The sequence below is a fragment of the Amblyomma mixtum genome, chromosome 8, assembly GCF_055824585.1.
Source record: "Amblyomma mixtum isolate Tamu chromosome 8, ASM5582458v1, whole genome shotgun sequence".
In the NCBI taxonomy this organism is placed as follows: Eukaryota; Metazoa; Arthropoda; class Arachnida; order Ixodida; family Ixodidae; genus Amblyomma; species Amblyomma mixtum.
This window is the reverse complement of record NC_143019.1, coordinates 79,216,766-79,228,891: the sequence shown is the minus strand read 5'-3', so window position 1 is coordinate 79,228,891 and position 12,126 is coordinate 79,216,766.

The following is a 12,126-nucleotide window of genomic DNA, read 5'->3' as shown; positions in this document are numbered from 1 at the left end:
TTGATGCAAGCGCGCTTGTTTCATATCCATCAGGTGTTCGCAAAAAAAAAATAAAGTCGGATACTTTTCTAACAGACCTCGTATACTAGCTTTTATGGAACATTGGCTACATACTCATTTCTTGTCGCTCATTGCACAAACGGCCGGTTCGACAAAGTGATGGCTGCGTGACCGATTTGGGAAAGCGCAAAAATTGTACTCATATACGTATTAACAGAAAAAAGCGTCAAGGAACCCCCATCTGCTTTCCTGCTTGGGCCAAAGTATTGGCCTGCTGTATTCCTAAATAAATAAATAAAATCTTTTTCGAGGCGTATCCAGCTGTTCGAAGGAGGCGGCATTATCATTGTTTTCAAGTTTTTCATTATCAAGTTTGAAAAACGCTCACCCTTTTCCGGCTCCTCTTGTAGCCTGCAATGTCGTGCGGGTATTTGCCTATATCAGTCGTCCATTTACTTACTAGAAATATTTGAGCAAGGTGTTGTTTTTCTGTTCCTCCTACAGTGAGAGTTGAACTGTGAAGGTCTCTGGGACCTTCCAGACATTACATTTACTGTTGGCACCCGCGACTTCGTATTCAGGCCGGAGGAGTACGTGGTGCAGGTAAGCCCACTTGTCAGTTTATGGTAATCACGAGCCTTTCGGGCCCCAGAGTATCAGTTTCTTAAGCGCTCGTTGGGCAAGGTAATCCACTGAAATATGTGCCTTCATGATGCATATGTTGCTAAATAAAGCAGGCAATGTACTTTAGGATAGTATTACTGTGAGAGAAAGTGTAATTTCAAGTTGATTTACTGGGACTGCAAGTGAAACCGTGTATAATTTGTTTATCTTGAGCATGCAGGCTAGTATAAATGTGTTCGCTTAAACAAAGTAAACATCACACAAATCATTGACCAGAGCACCAAGTGAGTAGACAAAAAGTGCTTCCTCGTAGAAACGTCCAAAGGCATCTAGCCAATTTCGAGGCATTCAAATCTCCCTGGTTTGTTCGGTGAGTTTTCTGCACATAAATATACTAAACTCAACGCAGTTTGTAGCAAGCGTGTGCTGCTCCTGTATTGTGCAATGTGTTCGCTTACGCAATCCTGCTGCGAAGATCCCACACATGCAAGAATGCTGACAGCCCTTCTCAAAGCGGCTAGTGAATGTTATGCTGCCTATCTGCAGGGTATGAAAGTAAGAGTTGAATGGCTCTCAATCTTATTCAAACAAATTGGAAATGAAGGGTAAACCAACAGTATGATATTCATTTCCAAAGGTATGATATTCATAACGCGATATTTACTCCGAACACCTTTGGAGCGGCCTTTTTACGTTGACTGTTCATTGTAAGTTTAATGGAGATTTACCAGGTCACATTTAAATATAAAGAGTGTGTTCTTAGTGTTGTTCACTTAAAGTAGTGTTCTTCACTCCTGTCTGCAACCATATGCCTTCGCATAAATCTTGAACGATATGAACTGAATGAAAATATTTATACAGGTTGCAGAATGCATTTCCTAATGAAATATCCAGTACGAGCCACTCTTAAGGAATTATGAGAATATGGAGTATATAGGATATAGAGAAATCTACCAGAATCTATGTCTCGTCTGCAGAGAGTCCATAAGCGTTCCAGATAATTTCTATGCAATTCGCATGCACTTTACATGATTTGGAAATGTTTACCCAGCGGCACGATACGAGGACGCAGTGAAGATGGATACCACAGTACAGGCGGTGTGGTGTGTGTTTTCTTTGTGTCCTCGTATCGCAGCGCTTGGTCAAAATTTCCAAGTAATGAACCAACTTGCCCAGACAAGAGTCCTCATTCACAGTATTTGATGTCAGATGAGGTCCATAAATTTCCATACGTGCTTCCATATTTTCAAGTACAGGTGACTGCAGTTCGGCGAGCAGGAAACCACCGAGAATGGCTTCCAAACGAGCATAACTGCAAATTAAGTCCATACCGATTGCATATGCTCGATACTAAGACCATAAAATTGAGTAGGGTTAACTTTCATGCAGCATTTTTCTTGCGAAGAGCATGAATGTAATTGATGTAAACCATCCAATGGAACGGGCTCACAGCAATGCATTACCCACCGCTGGACATACCCATATACGACGGATATGGGTATGTCCCATATCCGTGGCTAGTGAATGTTATGCTGCCTATCTGCAGGGTATGAAAGTAAGAGTTGAATGGCTCTCAATCTTATTCAAACAAATTGGAAATGAAGGGGAAACCAACAGTATGATATTCATAACGCGATATTTACTCCGAACACCTTTGGAGCGGCCTTTTTACGTTGACTGTTCATTGTAAGTTTAATGGAGATTTACCAGGTCACATTTAAATATATAGAGAGTGTGTTCTTAGTGTTGTTCACTTAAAGTAGTGTTCTTCACTCCTGTCTGCAACCATATGCCTTCGCATAAATCTTGAACGATATGAACTGAATGAAAATATTTATACAGGTTGCAGAATGCATTTCCTAATGAAATATCCAGTACGAGCCACTCTTAAGGAATTATGAGAATATGGAGTATATAGGATATAGAGAAATCTACCAGAATCTATGTCTCGTCTGCAGAGAGTCCATAAGCGTTCCAGATAATTTCTATGCAATTCGCATGCACTTTACATGATTTGGAAATGTTTACCCAGCGGCACGATACGAGGACGCAGTGAAGATGGATACCACAGTACAGGCGGTGTGGTGTGTGTTTTCTTTGTGTCCTCGTATCGCAGCGCTTGGTCAAAATTTCCAAGTAATGAACCAACTTGCCCAGACAAGAGTCCTCATTCACAGTATTTGATGTCAGATGAGGTCCATAAATTTCCATACGTGCTTCCATATTTTCAAGTACAGGTGACTGCAGTTCGGCGAGCAGGAAACCACCGAGAATGGCTTCCAAACGAGCATAACTGCAAATTAAGTCCATACCGATTGCATATGCTCGATACTAAGACCATAAAATTGAGTAGGGTTAACTTTCATGCAGCATTTTTCTTGCGAAGAGCATGAATGTAATTGATGTAAACCATCCAATGGAACGGGCTCACAGCAATGCATTACCAACCGCTGGACATACCCATATACGACCGAAATGTTCTTTTGAAGCTTTCCAACCAATGAAACGATGTTTATAATTCTCACGTTTTTTAAACACGTAGTTAAGACGAAATATGCTGAGCGAATATTTATTACCAAAGTTACAAATTTATGTTTTCCTTCGATTCAAAACACAAAAAGACCCCTTCTTGTTGTTCTGATGGGAAACAATGCAGGACTTGCAGAAAAAATGGCTTTTTTTACTTTCCTGTTTTTAGTAGCCTTCTAAGATAGAAACGGCTAAAGCTTGCTTGAGGTACAGTCCTTGAATAATCTTCTGGTGTGTCATCATTTCCGGGGATTTAAAGGGCTCATGTATCTAGGTTATTTTGTGCACATCATTCTGTTTTCCGGTAGATATTCTTGGCTTATTTGTGCGTATACACCTGACCTGTTCTCCTCGATGTGTAAGGTGCCAGCAATTTTTTTCCCGTGGTTCTTTCGGAGCGTTGGATATTCTAGAGACTTTACCTCCATTGGTCATACCATATGGATATAAAGTTGTAGATGAAAACACAAGTGCTTACTGTTACTTAACGAAATTGTTTGAACCCCATGGTATCTAAGTATTTCTGGACGGGCCGCCTATCGCTGTCTTCCGTTCTTAAACACAAGCGTTGAGAGGGAGGCACGCAAAATATGTATTACCCTGCTGGCACTGGAAGTGTTATTTGGTGGTAGTGCCTAGAGAAAATTCTTTGATATCGCCTGCAAGCCCGCAAGCTGCCAACAATCATGATCAGAAGCACAGGGAAGAAATAAATACATATGTCATCCACTGTAACACACGAACTGTGCGTGCAACACATAAGCGCCTCGAAACCTTTGAAATATTCCTCTTCAGTGCCGTTATTTTTGCTTCAACTTCACCAAGCTTATACTGAAATAAAACTTTCAACTCATAATTCTTACTTTTTGCGCTCTTCTTTTTCAAGAAACAAAGTCCCGTCGGCAATCGCTGCTACAGCGGCTTCGCCGAGGCACCAAAACGCGGTGATGTCACCTGGCACCTTGGACACGTGTTCATGAGGCACATCTACACAGTGCTTGAAACGGCAGTAAGAGCCAGCGACGGTCAGAACAAAGTTGGATTCGCATACGCCCGCTGACAATCATCCTGCGAAGCGAAGTAATCGTCATATTGACTGGACTTCGAAACTCTGTGTTACATTGTTTCCTCAGCAAAAATAAAATCTCATTAAACAAAACCGCATTCCACCCTTCCTTGATCGTCCTTCTTAACCTCGTTGACAACGAGAGCTTAATATGGCACATTCAGCTACTTGACACCACCGGAGATCGATGCTTGTTGGGCTAGTTGTTTAAACATCAATTCAGTGGAAGCGCAGATAGAAAGACGGGATGCGATAGAACACAAGAATAAAGAGCGCAGCGTCACCGTCACATGCGCTTTGCACCTTTCCTTCCGTCCTGCTCTCCTTTGTCGTCACTTCGATGGACTTGCCACGTTGGACGGCGGCCTTATCGTACGAGCACACTAGCGGAAAAACGCGCGGCACGCCGCTGGCGGCGCAACAACCGCCGCGAAAGGGACGGCCACACCGGCGGCAAAGAGTACGCGGATACTCGCCGCCGCACAAAGCCCCCTTCATGACAAACCGGTCGAGGTCCGTGATTCTGCAGGAGCGCGCACGGCACCGCGGGCGCCGCCGCTGGCATGTAACTTTAGCAGGAGCCGAGAGGTGGCGACAAAGACGCTTACCACGTGACAAAGCAAGGCGCCCCTCATTGGCCTCTCCACTCCGCGGCACGCGGCAAGCCGCCGAAAATGGCTCCTCGACGCATTCGCTGCGCGGCAGGTTTTGTGGCAAGCGCCTTGCCGCCGGCGGCGCGCCGCGTGCGGTTTTCCGCCAGTGTGTCTGTACCTTTATATGGATGGATGAGTGACCGGTTGTGACGCACGGTTGCATGTGTGAGGCACAGTCGCATGTAAAACCCACGGCTACGCTACGCCACTCCCCTGACCCCCCCCCCCCCCCAAACACGCACACACACACACAGGCATCGTGGCTCCTTACGCCAGGCTTTTTCAGTACTCTTAGCAGATGTAATCGCAAGAGCTTTCCCGAGGCACTCCCATTCGCGAGGGAACCACACACTGCCAAATTTGCTGAACGTTGCGACTTACACCAATATTTCGTTCCACTCCAGCTCTGGCTAAAATCAGCATCAGCACAAGTTTATATTTCCAGCGAATTTTTTGTTCCTTCTGTACAGCACATTAAACTGCGCTTTAGCGTACGAATCAGTGTTTTGGGACTTTTCACCTAGATCCATAGCAAAGCATCCTGGACCACCGGGTGAGAGCTTCTCTGGGGAAAAGGAAGAAAAATTTTTTTCACCGCATGCTTGTTTCTTTCGAGATGCTATAACCCAAAATATTTACTCCAGGTATCAGCACTCTTGGAGACAGTAATTTAGAGTAGAGTGAGGCACTAAAACATGCTAAGCAATAAAGCATATTTTTCCCTTTAGCAAAATCTACTCCGCCCTTCTCTGTCGAGCCGTTCTTGCCCTAAGAGTAAGGTTATAGAAGAATTGGCGCCAGCTTTTTGTCGAATGCCTTCTCGCTATCCACTTTGGTATGCTTGACTTTTCAGCTTTCCACGGGATATATTGCGCCATTCTCTGTGAGGTTGTCAAAGGCGCGTCAATAAAACTTTCCTGTTGAATCCGAGCCATTTTTAATCACTTGTTTTTGTTTATCCATAACGCGGTTTCAACTGCTCTCAATATTATTTAACCGGAAATACGAAACAATGTTTCAGTATGCGCTGCACGCAAGGCATAAACTTAATGAGGTAATGAAGGTACGATGAGACATGGGCGCAGTTCTTCTGGGCAAAGGCAAGTCTCCTTCGCTGTAGTCCACTGCGAACAAGTACTGAATAAAGTAGCTTTGGTGGCACCGGTATAACTCCAATTCGACTTGAAGCTGCAATTTTTTTCCGCTCGCAATTATAGTCAGGAAGATGGTCAGAGAGTTCTCAGATAATTACGGGTTGATGTTTTGCATCAAGTGCGCTACGATTTCCGAATTACGTTCGCATGAGTTTGCCGACAGTATAAACTAAAACTGTATCATGCTTAAAAACGACAGTAGTGTGTGCAAAAGTCCTAAGACGAAAATTCGGGGCTTTTAATCGGAAGAGCACAAAATATGAGAGCTAAAAAATTCAGGGGGCACTTTGACTGTCTAAAGTGGGTAGAGGCGGAAGCGTTTTCCGCACCACCTTCGCTGTTTCTGTGGCATTGGTGGCGTCACATATATTTGAGTGCTAATTACTAAGTGATGGCAAATCACTAATTAATTCTTAATTACTGATTAATGCCTGAATACTAATTAACTGATAATTAATGACGCTTAAGCTTCGCCTTTAGGAGTGGAACGCGACGGCGCGTTGTAGCGCTGCCAGGGAGTCCACGGAACGCCACCACCCGTTCGGCGCGATGCCTTGCCCTTTGAACGCAACGCTTTTTGACGAAAGGAAATGGCGCAGTAATTCTCTGTCATCTCGGTGGACACCTGAACCGCACCGTAGAGGAAGGGAGGTGGGAGTGAAAGAAGATAGATAAAGAGGGGCCGTAATGAAGAAAATGAAAATTGTATTTGAGGAAAGGAAATTACGCAGTAACTGTCTCACATATCTCGGTGGGCACCCGTCAAAATTCAGGGGGGCACTTTTTAAGCATGAAATGCTTTTAGCCCCCGTTGTCGGCAGTGTGGTGACGTCACGCCGAGACCTAGAGCCATCATCCGGGCACTGAAGTCCACTCATCCGGGCACTGAAATTCACTCATCCGGGCACTGAATTCCCGTCATCCGGGCACTGAATTCCAGTCATCCGGACACTGAATTCCAGTCATCCGGGCTCTGAAACGAGAACATCCGGGCACCGTACGAGACTTAACGAGATTTAACGAGACTCTCTAAGCCCTCCTACGCGACCGGCATGCAAGCACCGGTTGGTCTCCAAACGAGACAAAAAATAACTGCTGCCAGTGCCTTCTCAATGTTTATCAACATAACAGTGGAGCTGTGGGTTTTATAATGCACGGAATTATAATTTCCGATTTCTAATAAGGCGTGCAAAAAGCACATAAATTCCACGTTACACTTCGTTGTCATACGTGATCCGGGGGAGAAGCGCTGCGTTCAAAGGGCAAGGCATCGCGCCGAACGGGTGGTGGCGTTCCTTCCTTCCTTTACGGTGCGGTTCGGGTGTCCACCGAGATGGCAGAGAATTACTGCGCCATTTCCTTTCCTCAAAAAACCTTGCGTTCAAATGGCAAGGCATCGCGCTGAACGGGTGGTGGCGTTCCTCCCTTCCTGTACGGTGCGGTTCGGGTGTCCACCGAGATGACATTAGGCCCGTAAACATTTCATGCTTACTCTACTCTCGTTTACGGGAGAGGAAGAGATTTTTTTACCTAAAGTGTGGTCACTGATGTGTGGTTAAGATGTTAAGCTTCGCCCCTAAGAGTGGAACGCGACAGCGTCTTGCAACGCTGCCAAGGAGTCCATAGAACGCCATCGCCCATTCGGTTCTACGCCTCGCTCGTCGGTAAATTGGTTATTGCGGAAAGGAAATGTATCTGTCTCTCATTTGTCGGTGGACACCTAATCCTCGCCGGAGGGGAATGGATGAGGATGAGAGTGAGTGAAGACACCGTATTCACTAGACGCGCCTTTGTTCATTCCAAACCATCTACAAAGCAATAAAGACAAAAAAAAAACCTGGCATGGCGAAGTGGATAGCGTGCTCGTCTCTCACGCCGAAGACCGGGGTTCGATTCCTGAGCTCGACCAATTTCTTAATCGCTTTTATTTATTTATATGGCCTGACTAGTAAAGCTAATTAGGCTAATTGGGTAATTAAGCAATTAACTAAGCTCAGTCCCACTTACTTGGAGCGTCACTATACGATCCCTTCAATTGGTTGTATGGTTACTAGCCAAAGTGCAATTGGCCCCGTTTGAAATTCGCGCACTGTGACGTCACGACCGTTTCGACCAATTGAAAAGCGTGACATTTTCTGTCGACAACTGCTGCTTACAACGATGAGACATTAAAGGCTTCCGCCTTAATAACCTGAGCAACTTCACTGTCCGGGTTCAGCGTTTACAATACGTTCATGTACGGGACAGAACGCTCGGCATCGCTCCATGGAAGACCTTCCGAGAAAACACGTGTAATATTTTTTCCTCTTATCACTAGACACCTATTTCAGCAAAACACTTGGTAGACAGTGAAAAAAAAGCGAAAATGCGCCATAGTTCGTTCTGAAGCTAAACCACTTCGGCGGACACCGCGACCGTTATCGACTCGAACCACTCAAACTTGTGCTGATGTGACACCTCGTAAGCTTGAATCGATGTTTGTTAACATTTTCCTTGCTGTCCGTTTATGATTTCAGGTTTATCTGCATGCTCGTACATCGCAACGCTATTTGCAAGATCTTCTAGATATACCTCTGACAGAAAAAAATGGTCACATGGACATTTTCCCGCAAGCGTTACTTTCCCGTTAAGAATAAAAAGAGGACATCGTAAACCCTAGCTATCTGCGACCTCACCGTATCCCGCTCACAGAGATCATATAATGCTTATGGGGTTATATAAGATTTATGGGGTTTAACGAACCGCAAACAAAACCAAACTTAATATATACTTATTCAAATATATTTTACTTGATTGCGCCAACAAATAAACACCAAATTCACCAAATTTTTTTTCAGTTCTTTATATGACTGCGGTTAAATTATTTTTGAGCGCTTTCTGCTCTCTCCTTAATTGAGAGAGCTGACAATTAAGTGAATAAAAAAGAAACACGCACAGCTGCCAATATTTCAACCAACTAGAAAAGGCTGGTGGTAATGAATAAAGATTTATAGAAAATAAAGTACTAAGTTCAAAGTTTTATAACCTTCGGACACAGTACACGAATACAGCCAAACTTTTTTTTTTATGCCTTTTAACAGTGTTTCCACTACTTGTGCTAACTTTAAGAAAATATAATGCCAATTCAGGATCATTCGTTTTTGTTGTAGCCTTTGACAGAATGGCACATACCCACACTGGGGGATCGGCCAAGCATCGGGAGGTAAAGGTTGGTATTCACCTGTACATTCTGTAACATCGCTCGTCTTCTTCACCGCTGGATGCAAGCTGAGCTGTATAGCGTCCAGCGCTTGGGTCGGCTCCAAGTTAACCATTGAAAAATAAAAAAAACTACTAAATTGTGAGCACAGTAGGCCGCGCACTGCACACAAAACCAGGAGAAGAATGCCGCCAGTGACAGAAGCCGGCTCTGCAAAGCAATCGCTGAAAAAAAAGTTAGCAGACGGTTTAGTACGAATTAGGGCGGAATATCGTCCAGTAGCACTTGAATTCCCTGGTTTAGCGTTGTTTTGCATTGTTTGGCATTGTAAGCTTATACAGCATGTGTCACATAACTTCTGGCGAGTGCATGCAAGGCGCTTGTAGTTACAGTAAAGGTCAAGTAAAGGTCAGACAAGGACACATCAGAACCAGCCAAGAAAAACCACTCCACTCCTATATGAGGATTTGGTTAATCCCTGCTTTACATTCATACATCTCTCGGAGTCTTCGTACCAATCCAGGTGCATTGGTGCTGTGGGTAAGCGATGTGCCACTGCCCTACGGTGGTGGTGGTGCCATTTGTGGGGCTTGTGACAAGTTGCTTTCTCTTGCAGCCACTCGCGAACAATCATAAGTGAACTTCTACCTGACGTCCCTGTCGAAGGCTTCATGGCCGTATTTACGCATGGGCGAAATCTGTAACGTGCGGCTTGTAGTTATACTGCCGTAAAGACTAACCTTTAGCAGGCTACGGTCAAAATAGAGCGCAGCTTTAATTATTTCAGTTCTCTTGCGCGTACTTGGTTTCCGGCTCGCGGCTGACAGGCATCGGAAGCATAAAGAAGTTCTTCTGCACCGTGCCACGTGCCACACCACACAGGTAAAAACGATGACATGGCGTTGACGCCGCGCTTAGTGGTTTGAGGAAGCAAGATTAGGTACTGCTAGACCGGCGGTTTCTAGTCCGGTCCGCGTCGTCCCTAGAGCGCCGTTCCTTGGACTGTCAAGGAGACTAGAAGTGTTCAGGGTATTGATAAGATGGCGAGTGCGTTACTCTCTCGTGCTGCGTTGGCGGCTTTACAGATACTGTGCGCTGTTTCCGAAAGCCGGTACGGTGTGCATGCCTGACAATTATACGCATGCGTATTTGCACTGTGCCTGCAATGTCACCTGCTCTACCCTGGCAAGAGTGAGGCCCACATCTGCTGTCGCTAAGAAATTATTAAGGAGATACTGTTAACGAAGGAAGGAGACAAAAATAGCTGAGATTTACAGCGCGAATGCTGGCAGACTGCTAGATATGCACCCTACAGATTGTGGGCGACGCTTTTTGAATAGTTGTGGTCTTTTTGTTATTTCACCGGGCTCCATCTTGGTGAGGCGTTGGGTTGTTATATTTTGACCGTGCCATAGTTGTCCGCAAATTGCACCCGCAATGACGTTACCCCTCAAGTGCTTCACGCTGCAAGCAGTTGACGACGAAGATGTATAAACTAAGGTCGGCAGCAAAACGATGTGTTCCACTTTAGCGCTCTCTGTTAACATCTTCGCTAGAAAACATAGTAGGTTAACTTGTGATAGCCTGCCCCAAGTGCTGCTCGCGAGAACTTCGAGAATGCAGTCATGGGGGCTCCCATAAACGCTTAATTTGACGCCAGCAAGACTATGATGTATGTGAGTGTGAAGAATATTGAACATGCCGCTGACAATTCATTCTTGAAATGCGATGCCCTGAAATATCCTACAGACGCCACCGTAAACCTGGTTCACGCGTCCTGCAAACAGAGCACAGGATCAGACAGCAAATAGATCTCCATGGTGTACCCAAATAGTACAGTAGCGGAGCAAGAATAAATTCGTTTTCCACTTTCCATTCGCCATTCACTGCGGTGTTACTAGGCCTGGTTTTCCCCACGATCAGCGCCGTTCATTCCAGTTTAGTCTAATGTAAGTGAAATCATAACCACGATAGTCGCATAGCTGCGTTGGAGCGTCGATTCAACATTGAGCGTTTCGTATTTGCGTGTTCTATCGGCGGCAAGCTAGAAGTTGCTGCGAATATCAGTAGGAGCACAGCTGCTAACCACCCCTATTAGAGCTAGCCTCATAGCGAGTCGGCATTAGGCACGCTTCTAGCAATAAAATTAACAAAGTGTTTAATTGTTGACTAGTAATTTCATGCACAACCTTCCAAATTTTACGGCCCGTAATATACATTTCTTGCATTTTCCGAGCCCGTTAAGAATATATTTTTCTGGATGAAGATAAGGCTCAATTACCACCTCAATAAAGACATGGATGCGGCCAGAGAATTACTAAAAACTGAAAAACTTGTTGTGTAATCATGGAGGAAAAGGAAACGGAAACCCTAGTTCAGAGTTTGCCATAGCAGAAGTGCACCGTTTCTTCTTTCAGGACAACAAGTGTTCACTAGTAGTGCTGATTTGCAATTTCCACTAGAATTAGCCTCTCAAAAGTGCAATATTTAAGGATTTGTGGGAGGTATTTTTGTATTAGGACATTTAAACTATCTATGCTTAAAAGTTTCTTCCTTAGAAATAGCGCGTTACTTCTGGCGAGCAATAGGCTATTACCGTTTCTTACAGCTTACTAACGAGCCCATTACAACCTTGAGGAAGTGTAGCGAAATTACCATAGTTGTCTATTTAACATTAAAGGCTAACAGAGTACGTGACAAAGATATTGGAAATATGACCGTTCCGGTTTGGTTTATTTCTTTTAACGTCCCAAAGCGACTCAAGTTATGAGCGACGCCGTACTGAAGGGCTCCGGAAATTTTAACCACCTGGGGTTCTTTAACGTGCACCAACATCGCACAGAGAACGGGCGTCTTGCATTTCGCCTCCATCGAAACTCGACCGCCGCGGCCGGAATCGAA